General features: G+C 41.0%; 1 long non-coding RNA gene across 1 annotated transcript in view; it reads left to right on the forward strand.

Annotated features, from left to right (window-relative positions):
- Window positions 1-21329, forward strand: part of LOC138066569 (uncharacterized) — a 29571-nt gene extending 8242 nt beyond the window's left edge. Inside the window, exon 3 of the long non-coding RNA XR_011139881.1 lies at window positions 20129-21329. This is a non-coding gene — a long non-coding RNA (uncharacterized lncRNA). The remainder of the gene's footprint in view (window positions 1-20128) is intronic.
- Window positions 21330-21535: the final 206 nt, after the last annotated feature.

Here is a 21535-nt window from a genome sequence, read left to right on the forward strand (position 1 = left end):
AAACTCCACCTCTTGCACTCCTCTGACAGAAGGGGCAGCTCCAATAACATGCTCAGTGAACGCCCCAGAGAGTCCTCCGGAGGGGCCTGTGCTGCCCTAGCTGCTGCACACATCTCAGTGAAGCACTGTGGGATGTAGGTGACACAGAGTTTTTGTCCAGTTTCAAGCCTAGGCATGATTTTCATTTACAAAGCAATACAAAAAGGACCACATGGCAGGCTCCATCTAAAGCTATGTGCAAATTGTCCCCCTCCATGGCTACTACTGCCACTGGCATGGTTTAGGTAGCAACATCTTTTGTGCGGCCGGTTTAATTGCATCATAGCCGTATTTGAAGATGCAGCAGTCAACATTTTTGAGGGAAAGGATTTCTTGAAAAAACTCAAGGTTCAGTGAAACTGAGCTAAAACATGTTGGAGAAATGTCGCTTGATGAACATGTCAATGTTTTCAAGGGATAAATCTAAAATTAAATATTTGTGCAGCCTGAGATTGTGAAATATTAAAGATACCTAACTTGTGACATTTAAAAAATGTGTTCTACTTCAATTGCAAATACTGACATTTTTCACAGAACGAACTGTTCCTCAGAAATTTTGATAAATGGGAACCTATTGGAATTTGTATTAACTTGGATTATTACTTGAAAAGGAAACTTATGGAGATACTCACCATTCCACAGATAATCATTTATCTATCCATTTATGAGCACAAGATAGAACAGAATCTAATGAATCACTGACACATGATTCTATTTCACCAAAAAATGTTTGTATTTCTTCCTCTTCTCTTCATTTCAAGAGAAGATCAAGATATTATGTGAGAATTTTCAGTTGCACAGGGAATTTGTTTTTGAACAACGTGGGTTTGTAAGTCCACAGTGTATTACTGGTTAGCGTCCACTGACAGAGTTGCATTACAGCAGCTACGTTAAGTAATGCCAAAGCACCAATCTGAACTCAATTAACAATTGTTACTAAGGGGTGTTTCATTCTAATCCTTAAATAATTCACCTTCCTTTGATGTTAATAAAGTGGAGAAGTAACATTTGATGGACAATGAAGCCACAGATGCCAGAAATAACATGAAAAACTCCTACTTAAAGCAGTTAACAGCTGCAAATCTAAGTGTAACAATAAAATGTATTAGTTAAAGAGATGTATAAATATTTAAGTGTACTTAGATTTTATTACTAAAATGTATAATATGATACACTGTAGGATTTAAGTGGTAGGTTTTTTATTACCTTTTAAAGTGTTCAGACAGAGAACAGTAGAGAATGAGGGATAATTCACTGCATTTTTGTGGGCAGTACCCACATGTTCACATTTCCCAGTGTTTTATTCTTTATGGGAAAAAAAGCATGCACTGGGCAACATGTTTTTTTCCCATGTAAAAATCATGTGCCAGTGATTCACTAATTCCTATTTTTCCTTGCACTCATAAATGGGCAGATGACTGTCAGTGAAACTATTAAAGGACGGAGAATACCTCAGAGAATCAACATTCCAAATGATATATTTAAGATAAGGCAGATTCGAACAGGTCACTGGTTTGCAGTTGCACAACTGTCTGAATTCTTTGGATACACTTCATTTCAGTGTCGTCTCCTGAAATTCTGACTTACGCACTGTTTAGAGAAAAACAGTTTGATGAGCCGACATTAATGTCATTCCCAAATGTTAAAAAAACATGAGTTGGGGAAATCCAGGGAAAGGCTTTAAGAAAGCCTTATGTTATTTTGTCAAAGGGAAGTGCTTTTATTTGTTTTCTAATTTCTGAGCCATTAGGGTGCACTCCCTCCACACATTCTGGTGTTTCTCTGGACCAACTAAGGCTAGAAATGGAAATTGATTTAAAAAAAAACAAAGGTCAAGATTCCCATGTAACTAATTGCTTCCAAGATCCAGACTGACGATAAACTGACAATATATCCGGTAAAGTTGTATGGAAAAAGTCATTCCCTCCACCTGTATTTTTATGTCTTGTCTTCACCTGATCTGATTGATCAGGTCTTCACAGAAAATCAATGGTAAACTTCTGCTTTGAGCACCCTTAGTGGAAACTGCAGAGAGTCATAGACTTGTAGGGGAGGAGGACAGCTAGGCACATTAAGATACCATCTAGGCCATTCCTTGCACTAAAGTAACAGAAACATCAGAACTATAACCTCTGTATTGAGGAAGCAATTTTTACTGGAATCATATTTTTTCTAATTTTAGTGTTTATATGGAGAAAAAAAAGTCAAGACTGGAAAAAAGGTGAAATAAATGAAGTTCATTTTTTCCCCTAATTATATCCTTTTCTCACTTATTTGAAAAACTAGGGATTAGGCCTGATTATAAAGCTGTTGGCTTTTGTTTAATTATTGTAACAGTATTGCTAAGACAATGTGGGAAGAGAAAGGAATTCTTGTGATTTATTTAGCTAGTTACAACCATTCAGGTAAAACTTCAAGTAGCAATATTGAATATTGCATTTTTTTATCCCTGTAGTCAGAGAAAAGCTGGCAGAAAAATCTTAAAATAAAAAAAAGATGAAGTCGATGATGCAAATTTTGAATGCCACAAAGTCATCACTTCTGGTCAGACTAGATACAGAATACTCAAACAAAAAGCAGCTAAAACTGCTTCCTTCCTTCCTTAAGGCAGCTTATCCTTCACAAATTGTCAGGTGGTTCATATGGCTCATGCTTTGTACAGGAACAGCTCCCAGGAGGAACAGCTGAGCCTCACAGCTGGTCCTTCTGCACCAGCTCCGTTCTGCAGCTCTGCCTCTGGCCTTAGAAGAAGCTTTGCCTATGGAGGCTTGGAGCACCTTCCCCACTAGGCAATGTTTAAGAATATTTTATAGCATATCATCTAAAGCAGTAAACCACAGCTATATTTTCTGAGCAGCTCCTCTCTACCTTTTCAGGGCCCCAGTGCTTTTTCTCTCCCGTGCCACTAATTAGGACACCGGCTAATGGAAGTTATATTAACTTCTGACATGTTTGTTCATGTGTGATGCAGACTGACTCTATACAAATTTTTCTAAGGGCTGTTTTAATGCTGTAATCATTTCAAGAGTGTGCCAGGACTGTCTAGTGGCAATACTAGAAAACAAAAGGGCAAAACGCTATAAAGCAATCCACTAAGAATCAATTAGACTTGTGAAAAATCTGAACCATGAGGTCTGATGAGGCACCCTGTGCAAATGTGACAGATACAAACACCCTCTGATGGTCTACCAAAGTGACAGGCCTTTGACATACAGGAGAACAACTTACTAGGGAAAGAACTTCTCTGAAACGGGCTCTGGTAGAAAACAGCCATTACGATATTAGAGAGGCTGCTTGGGGGCTAGAAAGAAATGATACAGTCAGATAAACCGCGGCCATGCTGAACGATGGGAGGAGGCATGCAGAGACAAAACACAGGGCAAGAGTGGATGTTCTCATGGTTATGGCTGAGCTGTTATGGTTACTCACTGGGCAAGAAATCGAGTACTGGGTGTTCTCCCTGGCCCGCCAGAGATGTACTTTGTGATTTTGTGAGGGCCAGGTAACCTCTCTGTATTTCTGTTTCTCCATCTGTAAATCAGGGATTGAGAAGTCCTCCTGTTCATAGATTGCTACAGGATTCCCCCCACCAACCCTCACAGGTGTTCAGATACCGTGGTGCTGAGACTTGTGAGGGGGAAAAAAAAATCCCTATTCTACCAATAAGCAAGAGAAAGATGAGACGCTAGACAAAGGTAGGTTAGAAAATCCTGAATATATTTTGAAAGCTTCCAGATTTCCTATCACTATGGTATTAGACCACCTTCTAATAGTTATGTGAGCAAGATGACTAATATCTATTATGCTAGGTTCTTTCTTTCTCAACCCCAGGGGAAAACTGTGGGTTCTTAAAATTTGTATTTATGCCTTCTTTACTATGTGATTTTATTATTAAAGGCTGGGTCAAAGAAGTTCACTTGCACTAAAAGCAGAAGGTAGAGTGGCTTGGGGAGCCGAAATTCTGCAAAAGATGATTCCACAGACTTGGACTAAGGCCATGAAAAAGTCCTGCCTCAACACAGCCTATTGGTGTAAACAAGATTTACTCTTGTTAAACCAAATAGCATTACTTCTTCCTACTTTTTACCTACTACAGATCTCCTCTCATAACGCTCTTGAGCACGAACTAAGATCACAACATGTGTATCGCTGGAAGTGTGCTGCTGTGGAGGAGTATTTCCAGACAAGTGCTGACTTTGTCCATGGACACTACCACATTTACCTAGCAGATTGGTAGGACAAAAATTGTGCATACAGTAAGTGCATTCAAAAACTAGCACCTCTGAGAGAGAGAAAAAAGGACAAGAGCAAGAAGGTCCACAGAGAATTTTTCATAGCATTGCTCCATTTCTATTTGGTTTGACTGCATCTCTGCACCTTTGGTACTAGATACAAGGTTTGGACCCAATCTGTGGCCCAAAGAGCATGTGAAAGGGTTAACAAATAATCACTGCCCGTTATGATGCTGCCTCTCCTCCAGGACACTATTAATACATTATCTGAAAAGATATCATGATAGATTGGCTTTCTGTTTTCAAGAGGCTTTGTGCATAAATGAGGTATTCAAGATGAAAGAGAGGGAGGCAGGCAGGAAAAGAGGCGCTCAGACAACCAGGTTGACAACTGCTCTCCCATCTCTGCACTCTGTTTGTAATGTGATCCAGTCCCCAATTAAAACATTGTTCCTGCTCCAAATAAGTTTTTATTAAGAAAAATAAAACCACCAAAGACGAGGTTGTGCAAGCTATCTGGAGCTCCAGAAAAGCAATGACTTACATGCATACGTAGCGGACAACCGCGGAGGTTTTACTCACCCATCTTCTGGCACATTTGAACACATGCTAACTTTCCCTTGGGGAATGGTCGTTTCCCGTTGGCAAAGTTGGGGTTGAGAAAACAAAAACAGCAATTCCAGAAATAGACATGCCAGCATGTCATGCAATCTTTTGGGCTTTCTTGTGAAGTTTTTAAGAGAATAGAATATAGAGGATGTGTTTTAATAGGTAACTGCCATTGATTAAGATTTCTAATTGTTTTAGTAAAACATTTTAATGAGGTTTTTAACTAATTCATTGTTCCCTTTCTTTTTATTGTCTCTATTGAAGTTAATATGTTGATCCTAGAAAAAATATTACACTATAAAATTGGAAGCCCAAAAATGAAAAACAATAATAAAGCTCCTCCTTTTTCTGGAGCAGCCAAGCCATTCTTCTTTCATTGTGTACCATGCATTGACTCCACCTGGGCAGCGGTGCAAAGGAAGAGAGACAATGAGGTCCTCTCTTGAACCCCTGGCTCTTATTCATTGTTATTCAGGTTTTCCAGTGTGTGCAGACAGAACTGGCCTAGCTCAACAGCGCATATTAGCCGGGATCCTATGATGTCTGAAGTCAGCTCTACCCAGAGCTGCCAGTCCCCTCTCTGCCTGTGAATGGGCTCAGCTGCTGACCCCAGGGTAGGTTCATCTCTGTTTTGATCTCCAGCACAGAAGGAAAACTGTAACTTGCTTTTTCATGATTTTGCTCCTGCACCACTTCTCTCTCTGGAAGGCTGCTAACCACAAAGTAACCCTCTGTCAGTATTTTAAGACTAATGTGGACATATTCATCACATCACAACTACTTTATAAAAGCAGCATGTTCTTTGGGACAGTAGGTATGTTTTTCTACCTCTTTTGTAAAACAGTGAACATAGTGTTGTACTAACAGCAAAGTAGGACTGAGATAATGCAAACTCATTGGCTGGCTGTTCTTAGATTAAGCCTGATTAAACTAGATTCAGATCTCATTGATATTCTGATCCAAGGGGAACCCACTGCACTCAATGGATTTACAAGAGCGGATTTACTCTTCTACTCTTCAGAACAAAATCTATCCTATGACATTTTTGTCTTCAGCTTGGTGCAGATGACAGAACTTTTAGCAGACAAAGATTTGGTAATCTTTCTAAAAATGAGCTACCCACTCACTTCAGTGAACAAAACTGATGGCTTTCTCAGATTGAAAAATGAGAAGTATCGTTATCTCTTACAGCAACCCATGTCAAACTTTTCCACTGGTGTTTTCATATATAAGCGTTACATAGTCTCTGTACCCATTTCAGAGCTGGATACTGATCAAAGGAACCACAGAATCCAGCTGGTAAGGTGATTTCCTGTCCTCCTCCCAAGTTATATTTTAAGTTTTTGTGGGAGACATCAGAACTTTCTTATGCAAGCACTCTCTACAGATGCAGTGCCCTTTGCTGCATCAATAAGTAAAATCTATTTTTACACAATGGAGAAGAAGAAAACAGTGGTTCAACAGTGATTTACTATCCAGTTCTATAAACTTGCTTTGAAAGCAGTAAAACTGCAATTTCTATGGCACGATTTTTGAGGTACTCCTCAAACAGACACTCCTTGGCTTTTGACCACTCAGGTAACATATCTTATGTAGCCATTAAGTTTTGTCCTACAGAACTAGTAATACTATGTTATTATGTTTTCTCTGCTTGCCTACTTATTGCTGAGTGCTAATCAGCTTACTTAACAAAACAGGACAGGTTACCTATATGAATTGTTATCATAAAACCCAGGCACACTTACCACAGAGAAATTAGGTTAATATCATATGTACACTTTCATGCTTGTAAAGAATGAAAATGGGTCTTTAGTGGCCAGTTTTAGCTAGTAAAGCTAATTGCTTAATAAAAAGAGTGAGAAGTTACATAAATACTGCTTGTTTTGTGATTTAAAAGCTTCTAAAACCCAACAGTATTAAGATATTTAGTTGTTGCTTTCTGTGTAAAGCCTCTTTCCTCTTCCGGCCCTGGATGAGGATGATTAATATGCTTAGTAGTACAGATTCAACAGAGAAAACCAGAATTATCTATTAGGAGTCTGTTTAGTTAGTATGGAAACAGCTTCTACTGTGTGCCATTAGAGGGGAATAGCTGACTGGAGTGTTCATCAGCTGGACCATGCATAGTAATTTCTCGCTTACTCTGACTTCAGAGGAACAAGGACAATGATTTCAAGCAAAGATAACTTAATCATGGCATAAATTAAAGGTATCTTGAAATACCTATGGGCACAGAAAGGCGTATTCAGCGCTGAGCCTGAGTGTGATTATTGCAGATAGTGAGGCTTGGTGGTGCGTCACTGCCAGCACTACCTGAACCCCCAAACGGACCCGTGGGAATTTTCAGTGGGAAAGATCGTCCAAGCTGGCTGCCACTCCTTCAGACAGATTACAACTATCTCTGTCTTTGACTAACCCCTGCAGTTCACTGAGTCCAAATGGAGCTGAATTTATATGGGTTCTGCTGAGCTGGAGTAAACCTCAGATAGTTCAGAAGGAAAATGAAGTGGTTATTGGTATATGTAAGGTGCCTCGTGTAAGGATACCTCTCACCCCTGCAGGTTTAGAATGTGGCCAGTGTCTTTATTTCTTTCAGAAGAGAAATTATTTTAACTGAAGGTGAATAAATATTCCAGCTTAATTTTATGAAATTCCACCACACTTCAGGAAAAAAAAAAAAAAAAGCAACGATTTTCAGAAGTGCAGAAGTCTTATTGCAAGAACTAATTTTCTTGCCTTATAAATGTTCAAGGAACTGGAACATGTCACCGGTGGAGTTGGCCAGATCTGCTGCAAAAAAAACACCTTTATTCTGCTTCAGCCTGTTTCACTCCTCTATAAGAGGCTCCAAAAGAAATTGTACTAATAGTACAAACTTTACGGTGAGGCATCCATAAGCTCCCCCCAAAACTTTATATAAAATATATAAAATAGCTTTGCAAAAAGATACCCAGTTTTAGCAAGATCCAGTGGGGCAAAGTAAAGGCAAGAAAAAGCTTAAATGAAACATGAAGAGTTTGGGGAAATTAGAAAGAGACAGTAATAATTATAGTAGACTATCATACATCAGTGGTGTACATCACTGTAGCTTCAATGAAAACTAAGGATCCTGATCTTAAAATACAGCCTGGAATCAAATTGCAAATTAAGCAACATCAGGTTTTCCTCCCTTGCTTGCTTGCTTGTGTTGAGAAAAGAACATGCTGTTCATTTTGCCTTCCATCCTCCCAAGAAGGCAGCGAGTATGCAGGCCATCTCTCTGGACAGAAGTGAAAGGAAACCAGATTGGTTGCTATCCAATGGAAAGAAACACAGATCCAGTGGCCGCTGTATGTAAAATGGCCACCAAGTTATGAAGCTGCTTATCTCTATCTAATTAAAGGGTCAGCAACAGAAAGGCAGATGAGAAGAAGTTCCTAAAGGGTTAGTCCTTCTGGGAGACAGGAGAAGGAACTGGCTGTTTCTGTGCTGTATTTCCTGTTGTTATCAGAGGGGAAGAGCTTCTCTGTCAGTTTGCTGCTGTAGATTTATAACTAAATTCAGAAAAGTACTATGTTCCCTCAATAAATGACTGCCATCAGCGGGAGCTGACGAGCGCTCAGCAGCATGCAGAATGCACTTAGTCATCTCTCAAGTTGGAGATACGATGTCTTTTGATAAGCCAATGCACCAAATCACAAAACAAAATAAATGGGTAGAACTGTTTCCCCTGACAGCATGACTCACACTCATCATCCTACTTCAATTAACCTTCTAACACCATAGTGATTGTCATCTTTATCAGATGTGGTTCATTCTTACAGAAAGTCACAGATACTTGCCAGAGTCACAACCCATTTCAAACTACAATAACACGAATGATAGTCTTGTGGCTTTATTTCTCATGACGTTTACTCTCAGTATACAGACACTCAGAAGAAATCCTCAGATGGTAATTTACCTAACCCACTAGAGACCAATCCACAACACAGAAGCCCTGTCACAGTGAGAACAAACAAATAGTAAATAAATAAATAAATAGCAATGCTAATAAAATAAATAGGTAGTTAACTATAGGTGCAATTATTCAGGACAATAGACATAAGCATAGATGAAAAGTTTCATGAGCACAAGGAAATGCAATTGTTCAAGTCAGACTAAAAGACTGCCAGTATCACCCATGCTGCCTCGGCACTCTGCATTCACCAGCTCTGCTGGCAGAATGACATTTTCAGTTGATCTTGAATGATCTGAAGCAATGCCCTGGAGTGTTTTCATAGGCTCTTGAAAGTTCCTCCCTCCCATCTAGACACCTTCCTAGATAACCAGACTTAACGAGGCTTGATGATAGGATGGCTCAATTTTAATCTTGTGGCAGAAACTCCAGACAAGGGCAAATATGTCAGCTGGTGGTCAGAGATGTCATTCTGTGACATACCAGAGTGTGGCGAGATCCCTTATCAGTGCAGCACTTTGTAAGGGCTCGGTGGCATGATCAGTTACAGTTCTGCTGACGTGACTGCACTGCTGCTGGGACCAGGATCGGCACTGTGCTTTCCTGGTGCAGCAGTGTGCACACTGGAGGACGTCCAGTGTCTCCTACGGATTAGTGTCCTTGTACATGACAGTTTGGTGTCCATTCCGTATCAGTTTTCTTCATTGGGTAGATTGGTTTCTTTGATCTCAAATTCCTGGAATTTAAGTATATGCTGTATGAGATTGGGTCCAGGAAAAGCAAGTGCTGCACTGGTCTCATCCCACTATGAGGAAGGAATGCCTGAGCAGTCAAGCTCAGGAGGCACCAAACATTCTCTGTGTGATAATAGAGATGCAACCAAAGCTGACTGCACATCTCACTACCCAAACCTACTTAGAGTTTCGCATCAAGCATCTTCTATTCCCTTAAATCAGTGGCAGTGTCATTAATCCTAATCTCTCCTGGTTAACCATTTATATCGTTTAGCCATCTGAGCTGATACTGTGTGAGTCTCACAACACTCTGCACTGTGAATAGCAGAGATCATTCATGCTGCAGGACGAACTGTCCAGGTCCGGGAAGGTCTCAGATAGAGCAGCACAAGGCATATGCCCGTCCTCCAAGCCATGCCCCTGTACAGAGTGAACAGGAGGTTTTTAACTGCTTCAGTGGAAAACCGAGAAAAACATTTCAGTGACACTAAAGAATCCCAACACATAGCATATGGCATCCCAAAAGGGCAGTTTAACCAGCTTTTCACTACTGAGATGTCTCACCATCTGCATTTTGGCATTAGGTAGGTTGAGAATGATGATTCAAGGTAGTATCACCATGTTCAGATGGTGTCCAGCTGCTTCAAACTTCATTTTCATTCTCTTTACAACTGACTTTTCTCTAGTCTTTACCATAACGGGCATTTCCATTGCCATAGTAACAGAACCACAGAATATTGGTTGGAAGGGACATCTAGAGATCATCTAGTCCAGCCAGCCTTGAAGCAAGACTACCTCCTACACAGGATCAGGTTGCCCACGTTTTTTTTGTCTCTGAGTCTTGAACACATCATGAGGCTTCAACAGGCCCTCTGGTAACCTGCTTGAGTGCTGCACCACCTTCCTACTGAAAACATTTTTTCCTAATGTCCAGTCCAGATCTCCCAACCTGCAACCTGGGGCCATTGTCCCTTGTTTATATCTGCCACTGCCAAGAAGAGTTTGGCTCCATTGTAACTCCCCTTCAGGCAGCTGCAGGTTGCTATTGGGTTGCCTCTCAGCCTCCTCTTCCCCAGGGTAAAGAAGCCCAGATCGCTCAGCTTCTCCTTGCAGGTCATGTGCTCCTAACTCTCTTGGTAACCCCCTACTGGACCCCCTCCAATTTCTCAGTAGCTGTGTCCTGAATCTGCAGGAATTCCTGCAGCATGCACACAATCGTACCCTAAAGATTTTTGAAATGTCTCCTCTACAGAAAACACACTCTGCAACTTGTACGTATACAGCTAGGCTCCTAGGATGGTAAGATGCCTTTGCCATTCTCTGCATTTTCCTGATTGGCAGTATCCTGAGAACATCGTCTACCTTGCAGTCTATAAAGGCAAGGGAACCCAAAATCTTATATGAAATCTTCCTCAGAGCTCCTCAGAACATTTTCACATCCATTTTTGTAGTAAGGGAGAAAAGAAAGAAAGACTCCAGACCTGACTGGCTACAGTGCTGAGTGAGGGTGTGGGAGATGCAGTTTCAAATCCCTGCTGTAGAATGGAAGATCATCGTTCTGAGTCAAGTAAAGCAGGAAGCTGAACCTGAGTCTTCCACATGCTTGCGCAGTCCCTTCACCACCCAGCGATTAAAGTGACACATTCATCCTGCCAGTACACACAACCAATGGAACATTTCTGGTTTCATTTCGGCATGGAACAAAAACAAATTCTGAAACCTCAAAGTAGTCATATAGCAGAATTAATGTCCTCTGGTCAGCTAATGTTTGCTCACATCTTTCCTGACCTCAGTTATTTTGGTTATTGCTTGTCATAATTGTCCCTGGCCCATTCCACTTTGAAAAAAGGAAAAAGGTAGATGAAAAAGCTATTCTAAGGGTCTTCTCACTTCCAGCAACAAGTCCACACTTGTGAGCAAGTCTTTAGCGGTTATCAAAAGTCCTGTGTAGCACATGTTGATAGTTTCTGGCTGGTCCACAATGGAAGAGGGTTTCCATCAAAACATCACTTTCATCTATGTAGCTATCCACCTGAGGGCAAGGTTTTGGAAACAGTTTGTTTCTGTGTCTTCAGGAGAACTATGCTAAGCTGGCAATATCTCACTATATCCTCACGCTTTGTTTGTCCGTGATTGTTCCTATCTGAACTGGCCTTTGAGCTCTTTACTGCTCTGTACTTCGTTGGGGACTACTTTACATTCAGAATTATTGGTAGTAACAATAGTAGCTAATTAGCAACAATAGTAGATGTATTTTTTGCAAATATTTGAGCTCCATCAGAATGGATGGGGGCTGATCTGCTGAATCACAAAGGAGAAGAGGCACCAAAAGAAAATCCTCAAACCACTCTGAAAATCCAGTGTAAAATGCACTTTATTGTTTGTTTCTGGTTTTTTTTAAAAGAGGTTTTCAAAATGCTAATGAGTAACTCTGGTTGTCCTTGTACTCCCTAAAGAGAGTGAGAGTGTTCACAGCCAAGCCTCATCTTTCATATCTGCAGAGGATGATCACCCTGCACTGGTTTCAGTCATTATCCAGGAGAAAATCATGCTTGACCAATCTGATAGCCTTCTATAATGGGATGACTGGCTGGGTAGATGAGGGCAGAGCAGTGGATGTTGTCTCCCTGGACTTCAGCAAGGCTTTTGACACTGTCTCCCATCACATCCTTGTAGGTAAACTCAGGAAGTGCGGGCTAGACGAGTGGACGGTGAGGTGGACTGAGAACTGGCTGGATGGCCGAGCTCAGAGGGTTGTGGTCAGTGGTGCAGAGTCTAGCTGGAGACCTGTAGCTAGCGGTGTCCCCCAGGGGTCAGTCCTGGGTCCAGTCTTGTTCAATGTATTCCTCAGTGACCTGGAGGAAGGGACAGAGTGCACCCTCAGCAAGTTTGCTGATGATACTAAACTGGGAGGAGTGGCTGACACACCAGAAGACTGTGCTGCCATTCAGAGGGACCTGGACAGGCTGGAGAGGTGGGCGGAGAGGAACCTCCTGAAGTTCAACAAAGGCAAGTGCAAGGTCCTGCACCTAGGCAGGAATAACCCCATGCAGCAGTCCAGGCTGGGGGTTGACCTGCTGGAAAGTAGCTCTGCCGAGAAGGACCTGGGAGTCGTGGTGGACAACAAGTTAAGCATGAGGCAGCAATGTGCCCTTGTGGCCAAGAAGGCCAATGGGATCTTAGGTTGCATTAGGCAGAGTGTTGCCAGCAGGTGGAGGGAGGTGATCCTGCCCCTCTGCTCAGCCCTGGGGAGGCCTCACCTGCAGTACTGTGTGCAGTGCTGGGCTCCCCAGTACAAGAGAGACATGGCGCTGCTGGAGAGAGTCCAGCAAAGGGCTGCTAAGATCATTAAGGAACTGGAACATCTCTCCTCTGAAGAAAGGCTGAGAGAGCTGGGCCTGTTCAGCCTGGTGAAGAGAAGATTGGAGGGGATCTGATCAACGTGTATAAGTATCTGAAGGGGGAGTGTCAAGGGGATGGGGCCAGACTCTTCTCCATGGTGCCCAGCGACAGGACAAGAGGCAATGGGCAGAAACTGAAGCACAGGAAGCTCTTTCTGAACATGAGAAAAAACTTCTTCACTGTGAGGGTGACAGAGCACTGGAACAGGTTGTCCAGAGAGGTAGGGGAGTCTCCTTCCCTGGAGATATTCAAAACCCGTCTGGATGTGATCCTGGGCAATATGCTCTAGAGGACCCTCCTTGAGCAGGGAGGTTGGACTAGATGATCTCCAGAGGTCCCTTCCAACCTAAACGATTCTGTGATTCTGTGATTCTGTGAAAAGGATTTACATATGTTACCTAAACAATGAATGGACATTTTACTCTGCTTAATAGCACTGTTTTTTAAAATGATAAAATTGATAGGAGTACTTAAAAAAACCTTTGCAGAAAGCAGGATAAGGACGCCGAATATGGGTTTATAGACTCTAATAAGCTTTAACTGAGGATCATAACCTTTGTTTCCAATTACATGTGACTCACTTTGTTTATTCGTTCCTGTTTATCAAGGACATGTCTCTGATCCTCAGGAAAGAAATTCTGTGGATGAGTAAATATGAACCATGACTGGGGAGAACCTCTGAAACTTTTCACTTGTCAACACATAGCAAAAGAACTATGTAACTTTTCTCTTGTTCTTTCTAACATGTGGCATGATCAGCCAAATAATAAATAGAAGAAAAATAATTTCTGGTAAACGACAGAGAACTCATTCCCTCCACTGCAGGAATTATTGAGTCAAATTCTACAGTTTACTTGAGACTAAGTAATCGTTTGTGGTGCGGCTGAATCTACCAGGAAATTTTATTGCTATATGGTTTTGGTCTTAAATATACTTAACAGAATGTGAAGACGACAGGTATTACTTGAAGCTGTTTCCACATCTGTACAGTGGCATGAGTCAAATCAGTTGCACACGTTTAGTATCAGGAAATATGAAAGCTCCAGTAACATTTACAGTTTTTTGTAATTATTATCAAATAATTTTTGTCATGTAGTGCCCTAGTAAGGAACTAAGCCATACGAATACTGTTATAATAATGTCAGAAAGAAAGCATGAGTATGATAAAATAGCAGAATCTGTTCAGTCTCTTTCTTCACCCCCTGCATTACATAGCAGAGAAAGCAAAAGCCTACCTGTACCTCTTCTTTTACCCTAGACAAGGTTATCCCACTGTGAGTGATCCCTCACTAGAGAGGTTCTCAAGAACATATAGACATCTTACCATAATGCCTGAGAATCTCTGATTCAGAGGGGCTTATTCTGAACATGTGCAAATGTCCGCAACATGGTCTTCTACAGCTGAACTACAGTTGTCCAAGCTTTCTTATTAGTCAATGGAGTGGCAGGTTTATAATTCAGTTCCTCTCATCCTGAAGTAAGTAGCTAAAACAGGTAAGACGGATAGCATTCAACAGAGAGTGAAGGCGCTTTATTCAGACTCCCCAAATTTGCCAGGTGGAGGCAGATTTGAGGCCCTTTCTCTTCTCTGAATATACAGGGATCCTGACCAACTCAGGGAGGCTCCCAGAATCGTGCAGCTGAGGCAGGTGTCTATTCACCAGGATTGCAGGCTTCAGTAGAAGTAGTAACTCATTTGCCTGTTCCCTAACAGACAAATTTTAAGACACCCATTTCTCAAAACTGGGCCTTGGTGAAGTGTTTCTGCTGCTCTGTGAGAATTTGTAGACTAAAGAGAGGAAAGATTGTGAGGAATTCCAGAATTCAGAAAGGAAAATGAAATTACTTCTTATGACTTTGCAGAATAGCCCTACCTCTGGTCGAGCCGCTTAGTGTTTTTTAATATTAATAATACCTTGTGTGTCTTAATGATTAATATGATTAATGGCTAAAAGCAATGAAAGATGAGATGTTAGAGTCAAAATCTAGCCATCAAATGAGCGCTTATGCAGCATAACATAATATTATGAAAGGCAGTGTCACAAAATATATTTTCCTTTGTATTTCTTTTTATGAAAAAATATATGCAGTGGTTTGAACAACTGTGCATGGTTTGCCACAATGATTGTCATGTAATTAGAGCAGTGGTTTGGTTATTTGCAGAGTACATCTTCATATACATTCATATTTGGTTTTGTAACCTGGTGCAGTGACTAATTGCCTAAGATGTTCATCTCTGCATATACATGAATCGAATATTCACTTGAAACCTCATCAAAAGCCCATCTAGGTCAAACGAATATTAGTAATAATAAGATGGGCTCATCAGGAGCTGGCTTACTTTGTACAACAGCATGATATCTTATTGGTTCAAGATTGCTGACAGTTCATATATTGAGATAAAAATGTTCCTATTATGCAAATCTCATGTCATGGATGTGGGTCACTTTTTGTTGGACACGCTTAGCTGTATTATTTTTATCTCTAACCAAGGGTGTGACATCAGTGTCAAATTTCTGAAGAGAAAAAAAACCAAGAAACTTTCTGTAAAAATAATGGATGCAAAGATGATAAAACATATAATTTTTAAAATATACAAGTAAGTAAACAATGACTCCATGATAAAATGCTTCTAAAATGTATAACATTTCTATCAGAGACAAACTAATAGCAGAATGCTTAGCATGCCACACAAAGGGGAGAAAAGGTATACGTTGGCCTATTTATAATTCATATTTCCCTTGGCTGCTCCCATTAAAAAGCCGTTTTCAGTGATAGCACAGCAGATAGGTTGTCGCTTTCTTACCGTTCTGTCCATAAGATTTGCTTACGTTGTAATTTTGCACATATATGTAGGTTTCTCTTGATCTGCTACTATAAAAACTCAGCGACTGTGTATATTCTGCACCTCTACCTTTCTGAATAAGTTCTTATTGCAAACCTTAAACGGATTATGAGTATACTCCTGGAAAGATGTATTAATATAATCGATACTGAAATACATCAGCTTGAAAGTAAACATGTCTGTATGAACAAGCCCAAGGAAGAACTTTTCTATCTTGCCCCACCTCCACAATTGCTGCTGTAATGGAAAGTCTGAAATGCAGCTTTTTGGTTCTTTTATGTCACTGGTGCTGTTTCTGTTACAGTCCTCCCACAGATACAAACGATTTGGAGGTACAGGAGTTGCTGTTGAACTCTTCTGCTTTTTAGTATGGTTTACTCCATATAGGTATTTGCAAGTCAGTTCTAGAAGCTGAACATTTTTGGAAGCTATTGAGTTGTAGGTGAAAATGCTTACAAAAAGGTTTTGAGGGCCTAATTTGTAGATGATTATTTTATTTTGAGCAGCAGGTCCTTAGAGAGGATTTGTCTTCTTTCCTGTAAGTTGTGATTTGTGCTTTGGAAGATTATAATGACAATGAAAATAATGGTAACAGAACTTTTTCAAATATGGGTTGGACTGAGCTTTGGCTTGAGGTTAGCATATGTTCTTAGTTTAGCAGAGCTACTTCCCATGTTGCTAGTTAGCATAGCACTAACATAAGAACAGCACTTCATACCCATTGGTGTCACCTTGTCATGAAGATACGCAACCCAATCCTGTCTAAAGCCAAGAGTGGGTTTTCCCAAAACAGAGGTCCACGTGACCAGGTCTGTATTCATGATTGGAGAGACTGGGGCTATGGGAGGTGAGGCATCACTTCTCAGTGGTCATTTCTCTTTCAAGCGCTAGTGGACTACACAGAGCATGTTTGGATCCAGCGCCGGACTGGTTTTGGTTTGTGACTCAGTTTTTGGTCAGAATCAGAACTTAATTTAAAATCTCAACTGTTTTCATAGGGCATATGACAGTGATATCGCCTGATATCGCTGTCCCAACTAGACTAGCTACGTGGAGAGAAACTATATAGAGAGTAGCACCAACAGACAAAACAAGCCCCTAGGACCTTCCTTGCATTTACAGGGTTTTAGACATCACTCTCTAGTTTTTCACTATAAGTCAACTTTATTGCGTGCCACGGTTTTCCAACGTAAATATATATCACTATGCATCTTTTCTTCTTAAATTCAATAATAAGCCTTCAATATTAATTTCAATAATAAGCCTTCAATATTAATTTCAATAATAAGCCTTCAATATTAATTTGCCGGGCGTGGTGAGAGAGGTCTAGGATAGGTAGGGTCTTTCCATTTATTTTAGCCCAGATAACAGCCCTGGTGCCAGCGCAGCAAATGTCACATTGGCAAGACTGAAAGAACATGACGTATCAAGATGGTTTATGACCACCTTGTGTGGTCCCAGTACTCCAGCAATCCAGTACCCAATAAAATTATTAATACCTAATAAATAGGCTTACCACAGCTCTGAAGCTAGTGATTACTTTTTAATTACATATTTCTTTTGATTTAATAAGCTAGTAAATATTTACTTCATCTCTCTTTAAAGAAAATAGGCATTTTACATATTAGTACACTTTATATAGGTTACTTATATCCCTTACATAATCTTTGCCATATTTACCCCAGGTCACATTAACCTTTTAGCCACCTTTTCCATTATTTTTGCTATCTTCACAAAACTCTAGTTATTTTACAAGTTGTAAAAAGAATTCCTTAAAGGATAAAAGATACCTAAATTCTTCCTTGGTGTGAATATACTGCAGAGTAAGGAGGACCCTTACACAAGTCACCAAGCATATTTGTTTTGATTCTGGCTCATCCGTGTGACCTGTCTATGAAAATGAAGTGATGGGTTCTGGAGCTGCGAGCATACCCTACTTTAAAACAAGACTGTGGCCTGCATATCCATATGGTATCTAGTGTTGATATAGTTAAGCTTGAAGATGAACAGCAGTGAACCCCCCCACAGGGTGATATTCAACTTCAGCTTCCCCCACTCTAGTGGACTGGAGCACACAAATATTTGACCAGCTGCATCTTCACTGTTACGGGATTGCTTTTAGCTAGATCACTTGTTAAGATAGGCATTTCTGGATGTGCTACGCTCCAGTGGCTAGTCATGGCACATGCTGAGAAGGTGTCCTTGTCCAAGCTAACCCATAATCTTTGCTTCATCCCTCAAGTTTTTTTCCATTACAGAAACCCAGAATCCCAGAATGGTTGAGGCTGGAAAGGACCTCTGGAAATCATCTAGTCCAACCCCCTGCTCAAGCAAGGTCACCTAGAGCACGTTGCCCAGGATTGTGTGCAGACAGCTTTTGAATATCTCCAAGAAAGGAGACTCCACAACCTCTTTGGCAACTTCTCTGGGCAAATTTTGTCAGTTCTCTGGGTATTCAGAGTTACATCTACACAGCAAAATTAATAGTGATCTGAAAAATAAATTCAAGAAAAAGTGGCTACCTTAGAAACTTGTGTGCTTCCCAGTCACATTGGTGGGTTTTATGCCAGGATGAGGTCAAAGGCAAAGCATCAACTTTGTGGTTATGTAGAAGTTCAGCAACTTCAAATGTGCAAGTGGTCCTGCTTCTGTTCGATCCATCTAGCTGCCATCAGTGAGAACATGAACCCACACTAAAATGTCATCTCGTTCACGGTCTCTCTATCCAGACATGTCTTCACTTTGGCATGAATCCAGACCTGAGTACACAGTGTATGGAGTTTATTTTTTAGCCAGGATCACTACTATGATTCCCTTTACAGCATGAGCCCACAGAAAGTTGCACTGGCACTTTCAATGCCAGCTGCACCAAGAACACAGTAAAGAGCAGCACAGGGACAGGAACAAACAGGTGGAGCAGGAGGAAAGCGTGGGAACTTCCTGTGCTAGACAGGATGCTAAAGAAAATATTCATGTAACTACACCCTGAAAATAGTCAAGACTGCTTGGTAGGCCTTCACTTGAGAACCAGCTGGGACCTGCTTTTAGCTACCATGGCCTGAGAATCTACTATGGCCCATTCTGTTTTAGTTAAATCAGCAGCTTTGAATCCAACCTTTCCCATTACAACCCTCTCTCAAAGAAAAAATCTCTTAAGTAGTAAAATGTGAATCAAGTTACTACAAAGGAAAAGCTGTATTTGCAACCCATCCTAGGGGTTATTTCAAAAGGCTATCATGCAATAAGTAGACAGCCTAACATGCTATAGACTGTAAACATAGCCATTATATCATCCCCTTCGCATTTTCTTAGGACAGCAAGAGTTGCATGGCAGAACTGCTTATTTGTGTCACGCACAAGACATGAACATGCACCAGTGCATAAAATACATTAGCAACAGCACAAAATTCACGGCTGGAACAACACCCAGCTCAGTTTCTGCCAGTATCAAATCTCTTTGCTTCTATGCTGCTTTTATCCTCTACTCAATAATTTACATTCAGGGTTTTATTGGCAGAGCTGTCACATTTTAAGAGAAAATAACTTTCACGTGTCCAAGGCCACCTTGAAACTGGTAGCTCCAAGCCCAACAACACATCCTGTCTGCAAGTGTCATTCCCAGCCCAAAGGCCCAGGCAGCTGGTGCTAACGTATTCTCTAGGAAGCAGCATTTTGTTGCAATGCATCAAGGAACCCAGTCCTACCTCTGACAATCTCATTTTAGTCTTTGCCTTTATGTTGCTCCATGAGGCAAGTAACTTTCAGCCCTACACATAGCTTCTTTTTCCTCTAGACCTGCACAACTAAGCTGCTTGGTATGGGGGAAAGTGAAGTCTCCTTCTCCCCTCTTTTTCTTCACCAAGCTGCGTGGGTGGAAAATGGGGACAGGAATGGATCATGACAAAGTGAGGGACTGCACTATGCCTAGTTACTCCTTGCTGCAGGAACCAAAATAGAAACCCTCAGCCCCTTTTTGGAAGAAAAAAACCCTTCTCATTGAAGCTAAGAGGGTCTTGCCTTAGCAGACTTACAGACTTTGGTCCCTAAGGTAATATAGGAAAAAGAGCACATATAGAGAGGGAAACAATGAAAAATGAAGCCACATTTCGCATTCCTTGTGATTCTTTCTTCATTTAAATGCAAATCTGTTCACTGGCGACCCGTATTCAAAGGAAGAACATACCTCTTGCCTGCAAGGCAATCTCTGGATATTTCACAGGGCGGTGTAACTCTCTAGGCTACTGTGACACAACACGAGGCCCAGATTTTGCTCCCAGCCCTTTGGAATTTGTAGTCTCATAAAAAGTTTGTCTTCCTTTTGCTCTTTTTCTAGATACAGCATACGAAGGGAGAACACCCTCCTGGTTCGGGCACGGTTGTTGCTGTGAGGAGTGCCAGATCTTCTCCAGGGTCAGCTGCAGACCTGCTGCATAAGTTATGATTGCAGTATTTCGGATACTAACTACCTAAATGGTACAAAAACATTTCTATTTCTTAGTGGTGCATTTGAGGCTACATTACCAAGGGGATGTAAAGAATTTTTAAAATTCCTGTGTTAAAACGCCTAATTAGTGCCAATGTATTAAAAGAAGAGGCTTTCTCCAGGCCACTCTTTTACTGTTGCTTGGTCAATTAGGGTAAATGAAAAGACAATGGCTATGATTTTCCACTCCATCCTTGTAGTTTCACATTAATGTAATAGGGCAATTAACACCTGAGGCTTTAGCCTCTGCAGCTGCTGAGCCAGAGGAAGCAGTTGCGGCTGGGCTACGGGGAAGTCTAGGCTGAGCAGACACCAGCGAGTGAAGGAGGCAGAGCTGTGAGCCAACCACCTGGCTTCATGGCCTGTGTGTAAAGTCTTTTTGATGTACATCACATGCAAACAAGAGACTGAACCCTCTGTAAATAGCAACGCTTCATACTAATAGTTGAAAATTAGTAAGTGCTTTACACATATATACACACACACACACACATATATATATAAATAAAATGTCAGTCATATGAGGCCCTGCTAGCATTTTGCAAATGCTAACCTCTGCTATTAGGTGTGTATACCATAAGCTTATTAATTAGTTTATTTTTTCTGGGTTATTTTTAACATGGAGCAGTTCCTTGATTCAGCTCACAACATAGCCCTACACATAGTTACATGAACATTAGCAGCTTCACTTTGATGGTGTTGATAACAGAGGAAGGGAAACGGAGGTCTTTGCACCAGAGTAGTCCCTGAAGCCTTCATATTGTTAAGCCACAGTGTAAGGAAAATTATATTTAACTCCTAACCCTAGCAATGCACTCATATATTCATATTTTTCTCCCTTTCATTACAGTCTCCTGTAATGTACAACTCCTGTAATGTACAATGTACAACTCCCCTGAGTTGTAAGAACAACTAAGAGGCCTTTTTTCATGCCCCTGACATGACCCTTTAGAAAGTAGGTTAGAGCTCACCTTTCGCCTTCTCCTGCCTCACTGCTATTAAAGACAAGATTGAATTTTACAGCCACTGGATCTGCCTGGAGTTATATGATGATTCATAAATTCCCCGAGGAAGAGACTGGAGCCAGATCTTTGCTGGCATAAACTGGCACAGCTCCACTGATTTTGACACCAATTTGCACCACTGCACTTGTGTATGTTTTCCAAGGCACCAGGCTGCCGTTCAAGCAATAATGAAATGAATGAGGGCATTATCTTGAGAACTGTACTTCTGTTGGCTACAGTAAAGGTACATGAG

This window comes from Struthio camelus, chromosome 3, assembly GCF_040807025.1.
Source record: "Struthio camelus isolate bStrCam1 chromosome 3, bStrCam1.hap1, whole genome shotgun sequence".
Taxonomy (NCBI): domain Eukaryota; kingdom Metazoa; phylum Chordata; class Aves; order Struthioniformes; family Struthionidae; genus Struthio; species Struthio camelus.